This window comes from Rhipicephalus sanguineus, chromosome 9 (assembly GCF_013339695.2).
Source record: "Rhipicephalus sanguineus isolate Rsan-2018 chromosome 9, BIME_Rsan_1.4, whole genome shotgun sequence".
NCBI lineage: Eukaryota > Metazoa > Arthropoda > Arachnida > Ixodida > Ixodidae > Rhipicephalus > Rhipicephalus sanguineus.
The window spans coordinates 143,924,828-143,944,838 of record NC_051184.2 but is presented as its reverse complement, the minus strand read 5'-3'; the positions used below and the strand labels follow the sequence as shown (position 1 = coordinate 143,944,838).

At 44.7% G+C, this 20,011-nt stretch overlaps 1 protein-coding gene across 2 annotated transcripts in view; it reads left to right on the top strand.

Annotated features, from left to right (window-relative positions):
* Positions 1 to 2,171: 2,171 nt before the first annotated feature.
* The window catches only part of LOC119403983 (insulin), a 244,082-nt gene continuing 226,242 nt past the window's right edge, over positions 2,172 to 20,011 (top strand). For both annotated transcript variants that reach the window (XM_037670613.2, XM_049419314.1), the window contains exon 1: positions 2,172 to 2,211. The gene's annotated coding sequence lies outside the window, so the exon portion shown is untranslated. The remainder of the gene's footprint in view (positions 2,212 to 20,011) is intronic.

Sequence of the window (20,011 nt, the reverse complement as noted above, 5' to 3'; positions counted from 1 at the left end):
AACATGTCATTCTACGCTGTTGCTTTCTTTGTATTTCTTAATTTTTTTACGAGAGAAACATCTAACATTTCACTCGTCAGTGTTTCCCTTGTACTTCCCCTGAACTTGTGTTTTTGGCATAGCCAATGTTGTAGACTTTTCATAATCATTTTGATACTTTGTCAGCTGTTTCGCAACGTGTCCATTGTTTCATGATTGACCGTACGCTGTTTTCTTGTTTTATTTGTTGTTTTTCTCTTTTTGTAATTTGCTTATTTCTATATAAACCTGAAACTCTGATGTGCTGCTTTTTGTTTTTGTTTACTAATTTCCTGAAGTTTGAAAATCAAATGTCAATTTGTTTTTCATATCTGTGCTCTGTGGATTTGTGATGCCAAGTGAAAAGGCGTAGGAGCCTCGTCAAGCTGCTAACATAGGAGCTTTTTGCTCTTATCCTTGCGTTTTCTCTCCGAAATTTCTCTGAAGAAAATACTCAATAAAAACTGAAACTGAAACTAAAATCTTCGAGCAAGCACATTGCATTTCACCATAGCATTGTTCTCACACAGCTCTATATTGATCATACTTCAGTCAACTCGCCCAAGAAACAGCACTCCTATATTGACCAATTTGGCAACACAGCAAGTTAGGCATCTTGGTAGAGCGTTACAAGCGCAAAAGCGCACTGGTCCGACGTGGACAAATTGAAAGGGCAAGATGAGAGCAAGGCACACACGCTCGTGATGCACTAAATGTGTCTCCTCCTACCTTTTGTCAGCGTATGTCTAGCATGCCAGGACAACTACAACATTGATAAGCATTAGGTACTCGCCGTGTGACAGTAGGCTTTTACAGGTGTGTTTTCATCGTAGACTTGATCGTTCTCCATACGGGACAGCACTTTCTTTTGTTTATTTTACCTCAAGGGTCCCGAGGGACATTTACAAGGATTATATATGGCTTTTTACTACAGTTTTAAATTAGGCAAACTGAGAGGACATGGCGATGTGGACGGGAAGGTCGTTCCAGTCTTGCGCAGTCTGAAGCAAAAATGACTTCTGAAAGGTCTTTTTTTTAGAGCGTACGGGATAGACGGCGTTGGGGTGAGAATAGCGCGATGTCAGATGTGCAGGTCTGATAAATGCATTGCCTGGTGGCAAGGAATGGAAGAAGTTATGATACAGGCATAAACATGAAACGTTACGGCGAGTGGCAAGATGGGGAAGGTTAAGTTGAGATTTGCCTGCTGACACACTTATGCTAGTCGAGTAATTCGCGATAATGAATCTGGAAGCACAGTTCAGGATGGATTCGAGCATAGTAGAAAGGTTAGCTTGATGAGGATCAAAAATGGGATTAGCATACTCAAGTTTAGGCCTTATGAGTGCTTTATAAGCTATTAGTTTAGTAGAACAAGGTGCCGAGGTATCTCGGCAACGAAGGTATCTAACTCAATTAGCAGAGTTAGTAATGCTAATGAGGTGTAGTGACCATGTTAAATCAGATGAGATATGAACACCTAAATATTTGGTAGTGTTAGCAGCGGCTACGGGGTAATTGTGTAGAGTGTAAGTGTTAGCGATGTAGTCTTTACGTCGATGAAAAGTCATTACGAAAGTTTTTTTTAATATTTAGGGACATTAACCAGTCTTTACACCATTCCTGTATAGTGTTAACATCTCTCTGTAAAACGGAAGAATGTAAGACATTAGTTACAGGGTGATACAGCACGCAATCATCAGCGAATGATCTAACATTAGAGTTGATGTTACGTGGCAAGTCGTTAATGTAAATTGAAAAGAGGAGAGGGCCTAGTACCGTACCTTGTGGAACGCCAGAGTGAACACGAAAGAGCGGAGATTTGCAGGAGTTAGCAACACCAAACTGCCTGCGATGGGTTAAGAATTCGCGAATCCAGTTGACTGGGAGACTTTGTGAAGTTCCTTTATGATAGTTACAAGACATGGCACCAACCAAGGCGGACAACGGCTCTTTCTGTCCGTCCTTCCTGCCTACACGGTTCGCTTGGTATCTAGTTATCCCTATGGAGCCTAGGGGAGAGTTTCCCTAGGCAGGGTGACGTAGACCCCGCTCCCGTGGCAACTAATCCGGCGTCGCTCAGTCGTGCCGGCGGCACGGCAGCCGGCGGGCGCGTATAAAAGCACGTGCTTCGCGCCCAGGTCCTCGCCCAGCAGAGGAAGCTTCTGCGAGACCGCCGCTTCGGAACAAGAGGTAAGCATTTCCTAGCGGAACAGGCATTGCGTGTTGGTTGAAGCGTTTCCTGGGCAAAGTCTAAAAAGCATACCTGGCTCTATTTAAAGCGTTCTACTTAATCACAAACTAGACTACGCGAACTTTGTTATATGCAGTACAGTTACCCTACACTACAGCCTAAATACAAGTGTTATTCGCCAGGCTTCACAACAAAGCTGTCATGAACGGTTCGGAACAAGTCGTGACTAATTGGGTGAAAGCCATGTAATCAATTGATTTAGGATAAGCAACGTGCCCTTCCTTTAGCTGTTAGAACCACACTGGCCGAATTTTATTTGAGGGAGGCGGTGCAGACGTGTATATGCACTAAGGGCAGTATCAATGAAGTTTTTTGTACTTTAGAATTGCGCAGTTCGAGCTGTGCTTTCTGGCTCAAACCTTTTCACAGACTTCTAGCGAATTGGCCTTGTTCTGCGCCCTGGTTGCTGAGTTGTTAACATAAAACTCTAGTATGGTATCTAACAAAAAAGCCTCAAAGCTTGCACACTCAGAAACACGCTGTATAAAACGAATGCGCACTGGCCGAAAAGCACGATTAACTTTCTGTACGGAAGGGCGGCCGAGCGCTGAGCCCGTGCGCAATGACTGATATTTTATTTTCAAGAACACCAACAAAATCATTGGAATATCATTTTCAACAAAAACGGTGTGCGCAAAGCATATGACCACATGTCTTCACAATTTTTTAAATCAAAGAGACTGCTCCTGTTTTTGCCTCTTCTAGTGGCGGCTTTTGCGCGGTCACTCGCATTGCCGCCACCAACTCAAAAATGCTGGTATAAACAGGTGACGTGGCTATGCCTCACCAATCCCTCTTCAGACGTTTCAGCAGCTAGTTTTGCATTGGCGTTGAAATTCCGACGGGTACATGATCACACCTAACTATTCATTTTTATACGAAAGCTTCTCTCAGCGCAAGCAGCGTCTCTTGGCGTTCATTTCAGCCAACGAAAAAAAAAATGGCCGCCATCCCGCCCTGTGAACGTGAATGTCCAGCGAAGCTGTACCAAACACCACACATGCTGATTGGGGGGGGGGGGGGGGGAAGGTATGATTGCTTTAGAGGAATGGTAGTGATAATCGATTTGTGGTCGCTGTGGTAGACCGTGATTGGTTCCGCGACCATTTTAGGCAAGACGAATTTGTTCCTTTTGTACAGCATTCTATTCACGCGGTTCTTCTGGTGTCCTTAATTTCCGTAGTCTATGCATAGCAGTCTTAGAATGAATGAGTTGCTCGACGGGTCACCCTTTTATATATGAAAGCGAAAACCACACACGCGCCAGGGGAAGGGCCGCTCGACGTCATTCGAAGCCCTCTTGTGTAGTGCAGAACAACTGCAACCTAATCTTCCCATTGTTCACATGTTCCCATTATTCACAGGCGCCTTATCATCCAGCATGCAGTTCTGATGCTTGTTTTGGGGTTTTCTTTATTGAAACGAGTACTGAGCTCTATGCTCTATGCCTGATTTCAAAGTCAGATATGCTGTTTGTGTGCAATTGTTGAAGGGCCCCTAAACCACCCAGAGGTCGAAATTTAGTTGTGGCGTTGCAGTTGTGCACGAATCTACAGCCAACACGTTCGTCGGCTCGTCTGTCTACCTATCGAAATGCCCTTCCTAAGCATGCGAGGTGAAAACGCAAGGAAGGCGCGTCTGCTAGCAGAGGAACACGCGAGCGCGAGCGTCTGTTGGTAGTTTAGGGGTCTGGCGTTTCGTTCTGAGCCCACGGAGACGAAACCATTTTGGGGTAGATGTATACAGCTTCGCTGCAAAAAGGTTTTCCGCTACTCTAATAAAAAAGTGGTTACGCCGAGCAGCAATACATAACGGCGATCTTCAAGACTATATCGCGTCACAGGGTGTGCACGGAACGAATTTTACAATCATGAGGCCACACAAAAAGATTTCATTTGCAATACAGCTGTAAAGTTGAAGATTATGTGAAAGAATGTATGCGTATCCACCTCACTTCATAACACGAGCACAAGCCACCGCACTCTGTAGTTGCTTGATTTCAAAAGGTATTTTGACGTTATGCTGTCAGCTTGCTTTGAGCGAGGACGTCGGAAGTTAATTGGTCCGGTTAAAATGCCCTTAATTCTTTATGTTCCGCACCATGAGAACTGCACCAGGACCACAGCCTCAGCACTTCACATCGAAGACAAAAGAAAACGAGTGCGATAGTCGTACACACATCAATTTTCGTTATTCTTCTAGTTCGTAAGTCGTAGACAGCCATGGTTCCTAGCCCCGAGAAAAAAAAAAGGGGGGGGGGGGGGCTTCAATAGCGTTTTTCTGCTACATCGAAAAAGATCCACCAGAAATCGAATAAGTTTGAAGCTAACTGCAAAAGTACGTGTGTTGCCAGCGCCTCCTCTATGTTTTCAGTGCCCGGGCGAAGGCTCTCCTCGGGCCGTCGAGAGCGCGCTCCGCGTCCGCTCACCGCTGCCGCGTGGTGGCGCTGTGCAAGTAGACTACGGGAAGCTGGTGCTGAACGGCCGCGCGTATTACGAAGCTCACGAATTCGTGTTGGCATCCGAGTTTAATTTCATTTGTGCTTCTCGCAGGCTTTCACAGGTACAGGGGAGATGGAAAGAAACGCGAACATAGCGGCGCGCTGTTTTCATCACGCTTTAACCGTGGTGACAATAAAAAAGATGATAGATGGTCTTTGATTGTGTCTTGGATGACGTCTTCTTTTCATCAGTTATCCAAGCTATAACCGCTTGAAAATAGATGCGAAACAGCAAAGAATGCAGATGCCGCATGTTCGCGTGTCTTTACATCGCCGCTGTACGTATTCCACTGGCACTCTGTCACGCCGTGCTACCAGTTCGATACTTGTCTTGCACTCGAGTTTGATAGTATTCGCGTTTTATTTCCTATTTCAGGCTATTGCAACCACGCCAATGCCTTAGTATGTCATACTGTTGTGTTCCACTCTGCAAATGGAACAGAAAGAAATTACGATTGTCTTTTTTCTTCACAGATTTTTACCTTTATTGATAACGATAAAAACCTCACAAGGTCCCTAATGCATTCACCTAAGACGACTGAAAGGCGAAAGACATCTTGTTTTTCTTCCAGTCAATGTATTGAACATTCGCTGCCTCCCTCCGAGATATTTCTGTGCCTAACGTGGTTTTCTTACACCTCAAGGATCGGAGGCAGTGCAAACTTTTTGCACATCAGCGGAGGCAAGCACTGCCTCCGTGATCGGCCCATTTTGACCAAGCGAAGACGTAATATGACGACGTCACGTTATGTGACGTCACAATGATGTCAGAAATTTTTATGATCTGTGAAGTGATATAATGACGTCATCACGTAATTATTTTTGCATCACTTGTGCTGACGCCACCGACGGTCAATTTTCGCGTTTGATGAGGTATCTAAGGCTTTCGCCCCATGCATTGTTCGGCTGTCGTTCCATGAAATTCCAGCTGCCGCTGGAATACATCTTCAAACTACACTAGCATATGTAGCCGTCGTTTACGACCTGAACATAGAATATATGAAGCGGCGGCTTAAGAAGCAAAGTTTAAGAAGCAAAGAAGCAAAGGCTTAAGAAGGATGCAGTAGCGTCACTCTTTGCAGAATACCCTTTTTGTCTGCAGCCCAAGGTAACAACTGAACCAAGCATGGCAAGTATCCCTAAACGTGACCGTGTTGCGTCTGAACAGTCAACGAATGCATGTAGTGCCAGTAGCAAAGCTGCCTCGCGACCGCCGCCATGTGCATGCAGCGATGATATTGTCAGTGGAGTGACATACCCATAGGGCCAATGGGGACGTTTTTCCGCTTCCGGCGACGGTGGCGGTTCCTGGGAGCGGCGGGGATTGACTGGATTTTGGATTTCTGCTGGAGGCGAGCCAATCCGAAAGGAAAAAATCCAATATGGCCGCGCCCGTTCGCGGTCGCTTCCTCGCTCGTGGTGCCGCCGGCCCCGCGGCCGCGACGTCGGTTCGAGCGTTTGCGCACTAATTGCTACTGCACTGTCTTCTCTCTTTATTGCCGATGTACGTACGTAATGTGTGTAGTTGTTTTTCTGCTTCGTTGTAGCCTCTGTGGTAGCATGGCGAATGGTGGCGAGCGGCGCCGTCGCAGCTGCATAGCAGCCGCTTTCGGCGCTCGCTCGAGAAGCAAAAAGCGCATATAACTTTCTTCACATGACATTTTATTGAAGGAAACGTAAATTGCTGCACGTTTAGGCAATATTTGGGCTATAATATCGGTAACAATAACAAAAGAAAACGAAAAAGATTCGAAATACTGCTGTGGTAAAACCTGAATACAGGAATGCGTACATCGAGCACGCGTACAATATAAATAGGATACGAAAACGCATAATACAGCATAATACAATCACATAAGCAGGGTAAGCATATAAAGTGCTACATCAGCGTAAATAAGTGTACACATACGAGTTGTACAGATTATGACTAGCAGCATGAAGCGAAACAATCCCGCGCATTGAAATATATCATAACAAAACAAGTTGTTCGAATGGTTGGTGCATACTGTGCAAAAGATAATGACGCAACGCAAGCCGAAGAAAACAAGGGGTATAGGAAAAACACCCTTTCCTGTACTTTTTTTTTATTGCCCTGCGTTGTGTCACTCCCTTTTGCACATACACACACACACATACTTTTGCATATATGTACACAGAAAGTGCACCTAACAGTCATAGCCTTTGGCTCATGTAGACGAACCCATGGAGCATAAGTAGATCAATGTCATAATATGCTGCAGTGCTACAGCATATTATTTTGTAAAAGCAGTGAGACAAATCTACCGTTTGGCTCAGCTATCCCTGATCATGTTTTCCTCCAGGTAAATGTGTTGCAGGCAAGCTCACGTGATGTGAACAAGACACGCGATGCTTTAATTTTCAAGTAATAAAGGGAGAAAAACGCAACGAAGAATGGTCTAGACTCAGTTGCAGAGGTGACCTTTGAAATTTGTGGAAACATTGTGGTTGTGACTGGTGAACAACAGGAATGATCACAGGTCATTAGTCAAGTTGGAAGTTGTGCGAAATACTCAAGGTAACATGAAATATACACGAAGATAAGCATCTTATCAAAGAAATAAGTAGAGTAAAGTGCAAAGTTGAACGCAGCTTCCCTATTATTTTTCTACCAGGTATCATGTTGGATCCATCACAATGTCAGAAGATTTTCTGAGCAGTACTTAAATTGCAGATGGGGAACGCTGCACAGTTTCATCATAATGTGTCATTAACTAGAACTGCATCGCTTGTCATTCGTTGGTTCAGGAAGTGGAATGTCGGAGTTTGCATAGTTTAGTTAAACAAGAAACACAGTTGCTCTACACAAACAGTACGTTGTGAATAGTTTCAGTGAGTATGGATGCATGCTTCTATTTCAAACTAACATGCATGTCAACCGAGTCGCAGCTTCTGCACAAACCCCTCTGGAATCCTCACAGAGCTGAGCACTTCATCAATGTATCTTTTATTCCTGTGAATAGCTGACACCATCAGTTCTTTGCAGTGGCACAACAGTCATGACCAGAGGTTTGTAATTGAAAAGTGACAGAGCCCCTGGGTGCTGAAAATCTTTTGGACTTGGCGAGCACCTGAATTCATGCATGCTTCAACCTTCGTGGCCCGTCACAGTGGTCTAGTGGTTACGGTGCTCAACTGCTGGCCCGAACGTAGTGGGATTGAATCCCGGCTGCATATCAATGGATGCAATACGCTTGAGGCCCATCTGCCTAGATTTAGGTGCACGTTAAAAAAACGCCAGGTGCTCAAAATATCTGAAGTGCTCCACTACTGCATGCCTCATATTCGTATCATGGTTTTTGGACATAAAACCTCCACATTTTTTATTAATCAACCTATTTTTGCAACGTTCATTGTGAATTAATCACACTGTTACTGTTTGTAAAGACTGCTTCAGTGTAAAACGAGTCGTCAGTATTATATAAATTTTGGCATTTTTTGGGAGGCTGGATGTTTGATTGCCTTCCAAACCATGTCAAGCAAACAGAAAGAAAGCAGAACGAGCAGGGTTTTCCAGTGCATTTTGGGAAGTGTTGGCATTTCCCAATACTAAAGCAATCCAGAACCTCTGGTTGTAATACTCATGCTGATAGGGGCACACACGGCTTCAAAAAAAAGTTAGTCGGTTAAACTTGTATAATACAAAAGTAACGCAGCAGGAGCAAAAGTAGTCAATGCATTACATACAACCACAGCAGAATTATAAATACACATATATAAATATATACCTACATAAAATATACATATATACATAAAAATACGTACATATACACATAAAAAAAGAAATAGTGCAACACATCTAAAAAATGGATAGGAAATGGGTGCAGAAGGCTGCACTGGAAATCCAATTTACATAATCATGTTCTAGAAAGGCACAGGATAAATTTAGCCTGCTACTTTACGTTATTGCTGGCAGAAGCACTGTGCCTTGACTTTGTTTCTCGTGTGTTTTTGTTTACAAATGTAATGTGCCAATGTAGCCTTGTGCGGCAGAATATTAAGAAATTTCTCAGTGCAGCCAACTGAACAGAAAATAGCTTGCCGGATTGGCATCCTTTCCACCAGATTTTTGCACACATTGGAAAAATGTGCACAATAGTTGATTTCATGTCTGAAGGCCGAATCTAATTCCTTTATGTAATTCAGACATGATTCAGAGGTTACTGCAATGGAACCGAGGAGTTTCTCGGGTACACCACTTTCCTTGAGTAGTGCAAAGAATTGGTGTCGTCCATGGAGAGAGCCTCCATCCACTTCAAGGAGTGTTCTCTCACATATGCACTCACTAGTCCTCAGTTCAAGAAAGCTGTTCACAAGAGTACCAGCGACATGGTACACAACATTTTCATACACCATGTCGGTCGCATCTTGTGAAGATGCCTGCACATCAGATGAATCAGAGGCCTGCTGCGTGCTGTGGCTTGTGGTTGGTGTGCTGCTATAGTTGACAACAATGCAGATGCACTCTCCAAGTTGTTGAGGAAAGCAATTGTTGTCACCTCACAGTTTCCTTGAGAAAGCTTGAAGAGCTTGCCAATCCAAATATGTTTTAGAGCCGCCACGAATTGGTACACATTTGGTGTCTCATTGCAGCCATGTTTTTGACAAATGATTCCAAAAAAGTTTTCTAGGGGATCTTGCTGCAATCAACGTGTGAAAAGATGAGTGAAATCAAAGTCCTCTTTTAAACCAGTCCACAGCAACAACAAGGCTTTGATTCTAATCTGCCAACCTTTAACAGTGCGCGGCTGCTTGTCCCGAGGACTACCAAAGTGCCATTGGGCAATCCAACTGATGCATGACTCAAGGGAAGCACGGTGTTCCGACCCATCAATCATTGCATACCGCAACTTATCATCCTGATTTTTTGGGGTCGAACTGTTCTGGCTGTCAAAAATCTTATCCATTCTTTCTGTGAACAGAGCTGTAAATTTAGCATCAAGAGGAAGCTCTTGAATGGCAATGAGAGTGGGGAGTGCCACAGAGACAGATTCACTGAATACTTGTGTGGCATACTTCACTCTTATGTCAGCCACGGCCGCTGGATGAAAAAGCGCACTTTTTATCCAGCGGCCGTGTGTCAGCAAAGGGCATCTTGTAGATATGTTGCTCTTTGAGCTTCCTTAGCAATCTTTCTTTTTTAGACGTTCAGTTGGTGTGTTAGAGGCGTGATTTGCGAGTATTTTTGTAAAAGGTTTCAATGTACGCCCAGTCAACAACCTCGGAGCCAATCGTGAGCTTGTGTTTTCTCAAATTATTCCGCGTGCATTTTATCAGGTGTGGGATGTCAAACATGAAGTATAGTTTGCAGTTGTTGACAGTAAAACATGGTTCATGAAGAGAATGGATCAGCATTCTTGACAGGCTGACATTGTTTGACCCTTGATCATAGATGACCACTTTTACCAAAAGACCTTTTTTTTTCAAGCTGCATAATTACATCTAATAGCAGCTTGTGCATTGCAAGAGCTGACGTTGCATTGCGGGACACTGCAAAGGCTACTGGCTGCATCCAAATTCTCGATATGCCAGACACAGCCATTAGAATGGCTGCATTTGCCACACGAGAAGTCCTTGTGTTTCCATCATATGTGTAGCCAATCACTATATCTTTTGATTGATCGTACATCAAATGTCTTTTCAAGGCTATTTAATCGAATAAAAGACAGCATGCTTTGTCTTGCAGAGGCCAAGCTTTAATGATTGATTCTATTGCATCCATGGCACCTGGAATGATACCAGGTGTCATTGGGATGTCTGCCAGCCAGCACCTGAGTGTCCGCACATGTGGCAAGTGAAGCATTTCTCTGAGGAAGCGTGAATTGAGAGTGAATTGTTTCATCCATTTGGACCAATGTTTTTTTTTTTTTTGGGGGGGGGAATGTACCAAGCCTGATTCGTGCTTTAAGCAGTTCAAAAAAGGTCCTTTGACAAATCCGGTTCAAGCTTGTTTAAAACCTCCTGCTGCGTTACTCGCCTCGCCTCGTCCCTTTTTTTCATCTGACCGACTGCCTTGCGGTACCTTTCACTTCGTGAGTGAAGTGTTAGCAGCTTCTTTTTGGTGCGAAGGGTGTGCACAGAGCTGCGTTTTCTTCGCCCACTTTCTTGGCGTTTCTTGCATCTGCTCCGCGCTGCTGCCCTCCTTGGAAAATTGGAGGCCGCTCGGACTAGGCTCAGCTGAAAAAAAAAGACATGGAAGAATGCGAAGGTATAGGCTTTCATCAGTCTTGTAGAGAAAAAAAATCACGATTAAGCTATCAGGGCGCAATCACAGGGCTACTAATATACGGACCACTATGTGCTGCCATGCCATTTTTCATTGGAAGCAATGTGTATTCTGCGACTGAGACAGGAATCATAATTGATTGGTACATTCCAAGCATTTTATCTTCAAAGAATCATCCATGATTAAGGAAATATCACAAAGCATTGCAAAAATGAACATTTCATGAAATGCTCAACAGAGGCAATGACATTTACAAAGTGGAGGATTTTGAATTATTCATCTCATAAATAGCTATCTGGGCTGCATAAGCCACATTTACATGAATGCACACCTTGATTGTGCATCATATTCCGCTGGCCTATCTCGCAGAGCTACGCTCATCACAACAAATCGGACAGCACAATTTTCAGTGTGAACTATGTAGGTGCAACTGCACCCACCTTATATTTGAAATATAAATAATTGCGTGAACTAAATCACGGGTTGCAGGCCCTGAACTATATGTATGGTTTTGTCAACATTATAGGTTGTGACAATATTACACAGGCTTAGGTGTCCATATCTACTAGGAAAACATCAAGACTACTGGTCCATGCTTCCTTATGCAGATGCAGGATGTGTACTTTGCAATAATTCTCTCTCTCACTTTTTGCACTTACCATCACTTGGTGAAACCTGTGACGGTGGTGTGGGCCTTCTTGTGGTTGTGCTTGGCGAAACGGCTGTTGAAAAAGAAATAAATATACTATAAAAGGCTGGCAAGCAGGTATTTTAATACCCTCACTTTGCATTGCACGTGTGAATACTGAGCAACAGACTTATGGAGCAATTTTCACATGTGCCTGAGGAAAACTACTCAGTGTTTTCATCTCTATGGAATGAGCTCAACAAAGAAAGCACTGAGTCTATGCACTGATGTAGAAAAAGAAATCTATACCACGCAACAAAGTTTTCTTGCAGGGAGGTTGGTTTGTTGTGAACTCATACCGAGCTCCACAAACACTAGAGGAGTAAGGACGGAAACAGGACAGAGTACAAACTATTTATACTGTGAGATGCCAAAAGCCATTTTCGCTGCTCTATCTCCCTGTTTCTTCATTTTGCGTTTGTGCAGCATGCTATCAGTTCATCCATACCATGCAAACAGTGCACTCAGACATTCTTACTGGAAAGCATGCAAAATGATACTCTATGAGTGCAAGCAAACAACATTTTTTTTTCCCTAGAGTACATTTCCTGCATTTAAGGTTTACGTACAGCAATTGTTCTCATAGCACTGGTAATGAAAAACAGCTGTGGCATTTCTACCTACTGTTCTAATTTCAGAGAACAATCTGCTCGAGTGTGCAGGTGTAGAATACAAAATAGTACCGCTCTTTGTTTTTATTTTTTGCAAGCTATTCGTGCAGTATTACAGTGGCACCACCAACCAAATATTCTGTACCCTTTCATTCCAAGCAGAAAGGTGAAACAGATCCTTGTTCGGTACACCTACCTTCCACACTAGGGGGGCAGTCTCAGCAGCAGGGACGGCAACTCGCTTGCAGTAAACTGGTTGTCTGCAATTAAAGTACTCGAACTTAGTCACGCTACGGTGAAAAAACAGCTGGCTGGTAGAGTAAATACACTTGCAAGCTTTTAAAGGCATGGCACTAAGCTTAATAAATGTGCTTGCTTTTAATCTCCACTAAATTATAATTACAGATAATTACATATATCCCGACAATATTCTCTGAATTAAAACTTGATATATGAAACACAACTCGATCGAGTTCTTGTTTTTCCACTGCTTTTGCGAGTCGAAACGATATTGAAAGCTTATAAGGAATTATGGTGTGTAAACGCTAAGCGCAAACAGCGCATTGAAAAAAAAATACAGAAAAGTGAAAGGGTGGCGGTGGGGATGGGTCCAGATTAGAGAGGGAAAAAAAAAGTGGCCCCGCGCGATAAGCGCGGCCTGTTTCATGAACATCCAAAACCGAGCTTGGCCATGCCTTCGCCCGTTGGAAGCATCACGAGGGAGTAATGAAGAGGTAAGCGAAATTGTTTCCGGTAGCTTCCCGAGAGCGAAAAGGGGCAGGTGGGTATCACGCTTGGTTCAAGGTCCCCCGTCGAGCAGCGCGGCAAGGTACGCCGAAGGGAAGGAATGCGGACAATTTACGGCGACAAAAATCCGAGCAGGCGGTCGGTGTGTAAACAGACACACAGATGAGGAACGCGGTGGTTTTCACTTGTGCAACACCGCAGCACACATTCGAATCTGAGGGCAGTGTCCCGAGTTCGCTACTGGGGCCTCCGCAATAACTTTGCGAGCGATACTTTCGTCGGCTGCGAGCACCACCCATAAACTACACGGACATGATGTATACGCACGCATTAAAGCGCTTAAAAAAACAGCTGCAGCGAGCACAACAACTATCCCACTCCGTTAATGTTACTAGCACGCATAAGTTAAAGTAACACGTAACAAAACACCCTGAAGACACGGTTGCATGACACGGTAATCCGAATTGGTTAGATTTCATGAGATAGTAGAGGTAACGTCAGGCAGTGAGGCACGCACATATATACTAACGTGAGCAACCATAACTAGCGAACAGCTCCGCTTTTGAGAGGTGACGCGCGTCGAGCCACAAACTGCAGCCCGCCCACTAATTTTAACTTATTATCGTAACCATTTCTCAAACAGATAGCTGCAGCAACGAATGGCAGCAAGAAAACTCGCTGTTCATTCAGCAGTTTCAAATCACAACGGTCAACGACAGTCAAATCAAAACTTTGCGAACATCTTGGGAAATGTATAATAGTGAAAGTATAAATACCTGTGGTCAGCAGGGATTCTGAAGAAGTGTTCGCCTTCATTCCCCGAGGAATCGCACCACTTCACGCCGCAATAAAGGTGCGACATCGCTGCTCCTCGCTGCGGTGGTAAAGTTTGCGTTTCTATGCGCTCTCGTGCTTGCTTGCGCGACGTCTGCAACGTCTGCTTGTGCGCTGCGCAGGCGTGATGGCGGCGGTACCTAGCGGAGCCACGCACAGTCATGTTTACAAAACTTCTTTAAAACTTTGCCTTGTAATACTCGTGGCTGGTTATAGTTTAATGCAGAAGCACGTTTTTATTTACTACTGTGTACTACCGTGGCCGCGTTATTTTATTTTAATTAGGCTTACTGAGGCCTTCAATCCCCGCCCGTACCAGGTTCGCTGCAATCGTTTCGACGGTAGCGACGCCCCATGGCTCGGACGCCAAACTGCCATCATGCCTCGGGCCTGATATTGTGTCCCGAAGCTGAAGAATCGGAGCCTATGGACACCACATGCGCTACCGGCGAAACAACCGACAATCATTATGTAAAGTGTCACAATAAATGAGTGCACAAGGCTGAGCAGGCTGCTCCATGCGACAAAAGCGCCCAGGTCGACAGCCAATCGGCCTCCACTTTGCTCATTACCGAAAAGGTCAAATCGAAGAGAAAAGGAAGATACCTGAGGAGCCAGATACTTAGGCTACAACAATCCGTCGACAAATACAAAGACGAGCTCATGCAACTGACAACAGGCGGCGCCATTTTTCACGCCTATCACATTGGCTCAAGGTGAAAGTCGTCACTACGACTTTATACTTGAATTACGGCGCCTGTTCACACACATCAGTCAGTGTTGCACGAAGCGCGTGGCATATGCAGGTATATCCCTGGAAGGTATATCCCTGGAAGCAGTCTAGTGACATTTCGTGCTATTTAGCGCATGAACTCCAGACATGCGTATAGTGTGCTACACCAGTAGACGGTAGCACGCATCGGGGAACTTTAAGCGCCCAAGCTTTCAGTATTAGCTCCTGTCAAATGCTGCCTTCGAAAATCGACTTTCAGACAGTCAAAAATCGACTCTCAGTCAAGCGAACGTAACGGTGACAAAACAATTTTCCGCGCACCACTGGCATGCGCTCTTCAGTATCGGGCTAGCAGACGACGCACGAGCGTCTCGATCAAATAGCTGCTAAAGACACATGCCTTCGAAATGGGCTGGTTGCCCAGAACAAGTGCTTCATGATTCCCGCTTACAAGTTTTCATTACACTTTAAACAACGCGAATACAGCCGAAAACTGAAGCATATAGCAGCTTCGAATGCAGCCACGGCATTCATTTTCCCGAGCGACGACGCGACGGCGGGTCTACTACGGTGGTGGCGCCAGGCGGCTAAAAGCCGCAATAACGCCGACGGTCGGTTCTCATTGCACTCCACTCCTTCGCCCAGGCCGCACCGTGGCCCAGGCGCAGAAATATAGAGGAGGCGCTGGTGTTGCTAATGGCTTGCAGTAAATAAAGCTTTGTATGGAATGCTACGTAGCTACCAGTGGCGTAGCCAAGCATCTTTTCGATGCATGGGGGGTAGGGGGATCAACCACCCTTTACGCGTGTTCGTGCATGTGGTACGTGTGCGTGTATAGATCACATGCGAAATTGAAAAATTTCGGGGGTGAGGGGGAATTGAACTCCACAACTTTCACCCCCTGGCTTCGCCAGTGGTAGCTACTCATTTCACCATACTGCAAACTTGACGGTATGACGTGACAATTTGTAGCCACTGACAGCTTTCTTGGTGCTTGCGGGAGTTACTTGTATCTTTGTAGTTCTGGCACCGAAAATCAAGGACAACGTTGAAATTACCAGCAGCTAAGCGGCATATTGTCAACTACTGCTGCTGTTGATTATTTTGCTGAACATAGTGCAGCTAGCAATACATCGCTGATCTACTTCAAGAGGTTACTACTAGTAGTGCTGTAGATAATGATCTGCATGCACTGTAAGAATATCGGCATAATGTTGCAACGCATGCGTTGATTATTCGTATTAGGATAACTGCCACTATATTCACCTTGAACTTCAGGTATGTGAACTTTTTCATGTATGTAATTTGAAATAAAAGCATAAGCACACAGCATTGAGAAGGCCGAATGTCAGTGCACAACAAGCAAGAAGACAACAGCATGAAGGCTGACGGGACACAGCAGATGACTACTGTCACTGCAACTCAGCATGGTCTGCAGACATAACTTATTAGCGCAAAACGGGCAAAGGACAAGTGAAGAAAACACACAGGACGCGGCGCTAACGGATCATCAAGAAGAGAAGGTGGAAGACCAGGGCCCAATGTACTAGAAAGTAGCAGTATTAGAGATGCGAGTTGGACAAGTTGGTGCGAATTGACTTCAGACATGGCTAATTAGTGCAAAAAAGGATGTAACATACAGGTAACGCATTCTATTGTGCCATAATGGCCTCTGACCACGTTGAGTTGGATAAAGATGTGAGTTGGGCTGGCTGGTGCGAATTGACTTCAGGCGTTGCTAATTAGCTCAAGAAGGACAAATGAGAAGGTGAAGTAAACAGACAGGACGCGCGTCCTGTCTCATTGTCCTGTTTGTGTTAGGCGTCACAGCTTGTCGGGCATCCGATGGCAAATTCGGACAGTTCCAGGAGCAGGAATTAGTTGCCGGAGTCTTATAAACATTTTAGCGAAAAACGTTAGAAAAGATTAACATGCGCTTGTCTTATGCTATTCTTTTATCGATCCTGGCAGTCTTGCGCTAAATTGCTTACTATATTTTCTAACATGCCTAGGTATGGTTCGTTTCTCTACCGGGGAGTTGTAAGATAGTGAGCAAGCATCATTTCTATTTTCTTCACTCGACCAACTCACGGCATCGCTAATCAACACCAGGCAACATTTCTCATTATTTCGCCAATCCTAGCCGGCATTAGCCGTCAATAGGGCAACTTCATGCGTTTCATAACAAATATTTCACGACACGGTCTATCATTTAGTCAAAACTACCAGTAAGAGAAAACATCCGACAATGACTATCAATTGGTAAGCTCTAGCCGACAATAGGCAGCACTAACGTGTGTCTTATTGTCACTTTTTGCGTCAGATGTATGATATAATTGTTGCGCCAATTGTACAATATCGTTACTTTCTGTGCAGCTTTTCTACTGCACCGATTGTTTTGTTGCGTTTTCAGGCTGTGACGCAGACGCCTTTCTATCCATGGAGACCTAGCCAAAGAAAGCTTGCACATTAATGGAGCGTAAGGCGCGACGACGACAATGGACAAAAGGGAGAGTACGCACACATGCAGCGCCACGTGTGTGTATGGCGATCCGTGTGTGTGTACTCTCCTTTTTGTCCGTTGCCGTCGTCGCGCCTTCCACTTCAAATATGCTGAACCAACACGCTCAGTCTCCCATCCTTATATTACAGACAGCAGTTGCCCCTAGATGCTATTTTTAACTTCCTGTGATATTGGAAATGACGTACGCGTTAGAGCGAATTTGGGCATGTTGGTGTAGCATAGTGAAACACACAGCGCGAAACAACGACGGGGACACAGAAAGGAAACACACACAGCGCTGACTTACAACAGTTTATTAGATGAATTTCCTTGGCATATATACAGAAAACAGCCATACCAATGCGCATGTCAAAACAGATACGCTCCCCATCATCTTGGAAAACCCGATCGAAGAAATGCTAACTCTTTATTTGATAACATGATTGACGGTGAACTGACACATTCATCACCCAACCTATGAATCATCTCAGCTTCGATAATCTCACGCACAAGCTTCTTACTATGTTTGCTTACGACATCAGCTTCATTAAAAATTGGCGAACACGTGCAGTCCTTGCAGTGCAAAGCAAGAAGACCCCCCTGACCTTTCGTTACATTGCTAGCATGCTCTCTGAATCTCTCATTTATACATCGACCAGTTTGGCCGATGTACTGCTTCCCACAACTTAGCGGAATAGAGTAAACTATACCAACTGCGCATTCTTGAAAAGGAACACGGTGCTTCTTTGTGCAGGAATTTCCCACTTCACCACTTCTGTTGGGCTGCGTTAGCCTACACAACGAGGCCAGCTTTAGCGGAGCCGAAAATACCGTTGACACCTGCGATTTGTCAGCGATTCGCTTAAGATTATGTGCCAGTTTGTGAATGTATGGAATGACCACTCTCTTATTTTTATTGCTAGGCTGTGGCTGCAGTGGTCGCACCAGTTTTTTTAGTAGTCCTTCAGCTACTGAAACCTGCACATGCATGGGAAAGCCCGCCTGAGATAAGCGTTGCGACTGAAGCTGCACTGCCTCCATCATTAGATGAGGACATGACTTAGACAAGGCATTTCTAAAACAAAAACAAGCAACACTTCTTTTCACCAATTCCGAATGTGCAGACTGAAAAGGCAGCACCGGTTTAACAGCCCTAGGATCATACCTCCAGCACACCTCATACCTCCAGGTGATGAATGTGTCAGTTCACCGTCAGTCATGTTATCAAATAAAGAGTTAGCATTTCTTCGATCGGGTTTTCCAAGATGATGGGGAGCGTATCTGTTTTGACATGCGCATTGGTATGGCTGTTTTCTGTATATATGCCAAGGAAATTCATCTAATAAACTGTTGTAAGTCAGCGCTGTGTGTGTTTCCTTTCTGTGTCCCCGTCGTTGTTTCGCGCTGTGTGTTTCACCACGACGTACGCGTCACACATTTATACATACTGACGCGCCGCGCCTGGAAGTGGAACGACGGCTGCTACTGTGGTTAGGGGCGCCGGAGGATGTACTGTGCCTTGTTGAAAACATGACTATTCGCGAGAGAAATGGCTTGGTAATACGGGATCGCTTAGTGCATTCTAGAAGTTTCCTTCTGTCTCCTGTACATAACAATGTGCGCATCAAGCTCCACATTGGTGGTCCACTTTGACAAAGTTTGACGCCGGGCGGTGTAATCATACATTCGTCCAAGTATACAGTGGCCATTATCTCTTCGAAAAACACCAAGGGGAGTGATCCCGGTGTTGTTACCAATTTTGTGTAAGAAGGGGAGGGTGCTTCGTTTAACATTTCTTAGTTGTTGATTTATTACAGCGTCCTGTAGTGTCATTGTGCGTCACTATTTAGGCAGCAAACTACCCTTTATTGTAAAATATTTTATTTGTGGACGTTCCTTCTACATTTCCGAGGACACAGCTCCGTAAGGTGCATCAACAGCAATGCGGTAATCGTGTAATTCATTATATTGCGACAGCAGTTATATAGACACTCGAGGCGCACTATTGCCGTCGAAGTCATGTTCCGTATAATGTCCAAATCGATAAGGACATCCCGCGCATCGTGTGTTCTATGTGCGAGCGGAAACTTGTGGAGGCTGCGGGAGGGCGCGGCTCAAGCAGCGATGAAACATGCCTACTGGCTCCGTCGGGCGAAGGAGCTTAGAGGGGTGTCGGTTGGGCAGCAACTGCGAAGTTTCAAAGGCGCGGTCCCGTATCTCGACCGAGACCAGCAGACGGCTCGTACCCTTGTACTTGCGGTGCTCTCACCGTTTACTTCTCGTTGAAAGCATCAGACAGCACGAAAACCACATCGCTCCCTGGAGCAGCCGTATTCTCTCATAGCAGTGTTTTGTACAGGTGAGACATCGGATCCTAATGGAGTTAGCTGCTAGCCTTACTTTTTATAACATTTCAATTTTATGCTATCGTATTTATCCCTTCAGGCGAAACTGCAACATCTTAACGGGTACAGATATCATCATTTCTTGTCCCTTAAAGACCCTTTTCAGGGTAATACTTAAGGGAATGGGAGCATCATAACAATACGGTCATTGTTGTACAATGGTAAAAAAATACAGCGTACATGTTTGAAGTCGAAAAGCGAAACACAAGAACAGTGCAACTGGTAGCACAAATGCTATCACAAAAAAAGCCGTAGAACTGGTAGACATGAAGAAACAGTGCAGTGATGGCATATTAAGGGTTAAAAAAACATGACAGTAGGCGCTTAAATGCACAGGCATCCTGTTGATTTACTATATCCTCGGGTAGCACGTTCCATAGTTCAATGGCAGTTGGTAAGAAAGATTTGTTCAAGGATTTAGAGGTGCCCTACAAGCGTTGTACACCGACGTTTTACAGCCAAAGCTGTTATGAG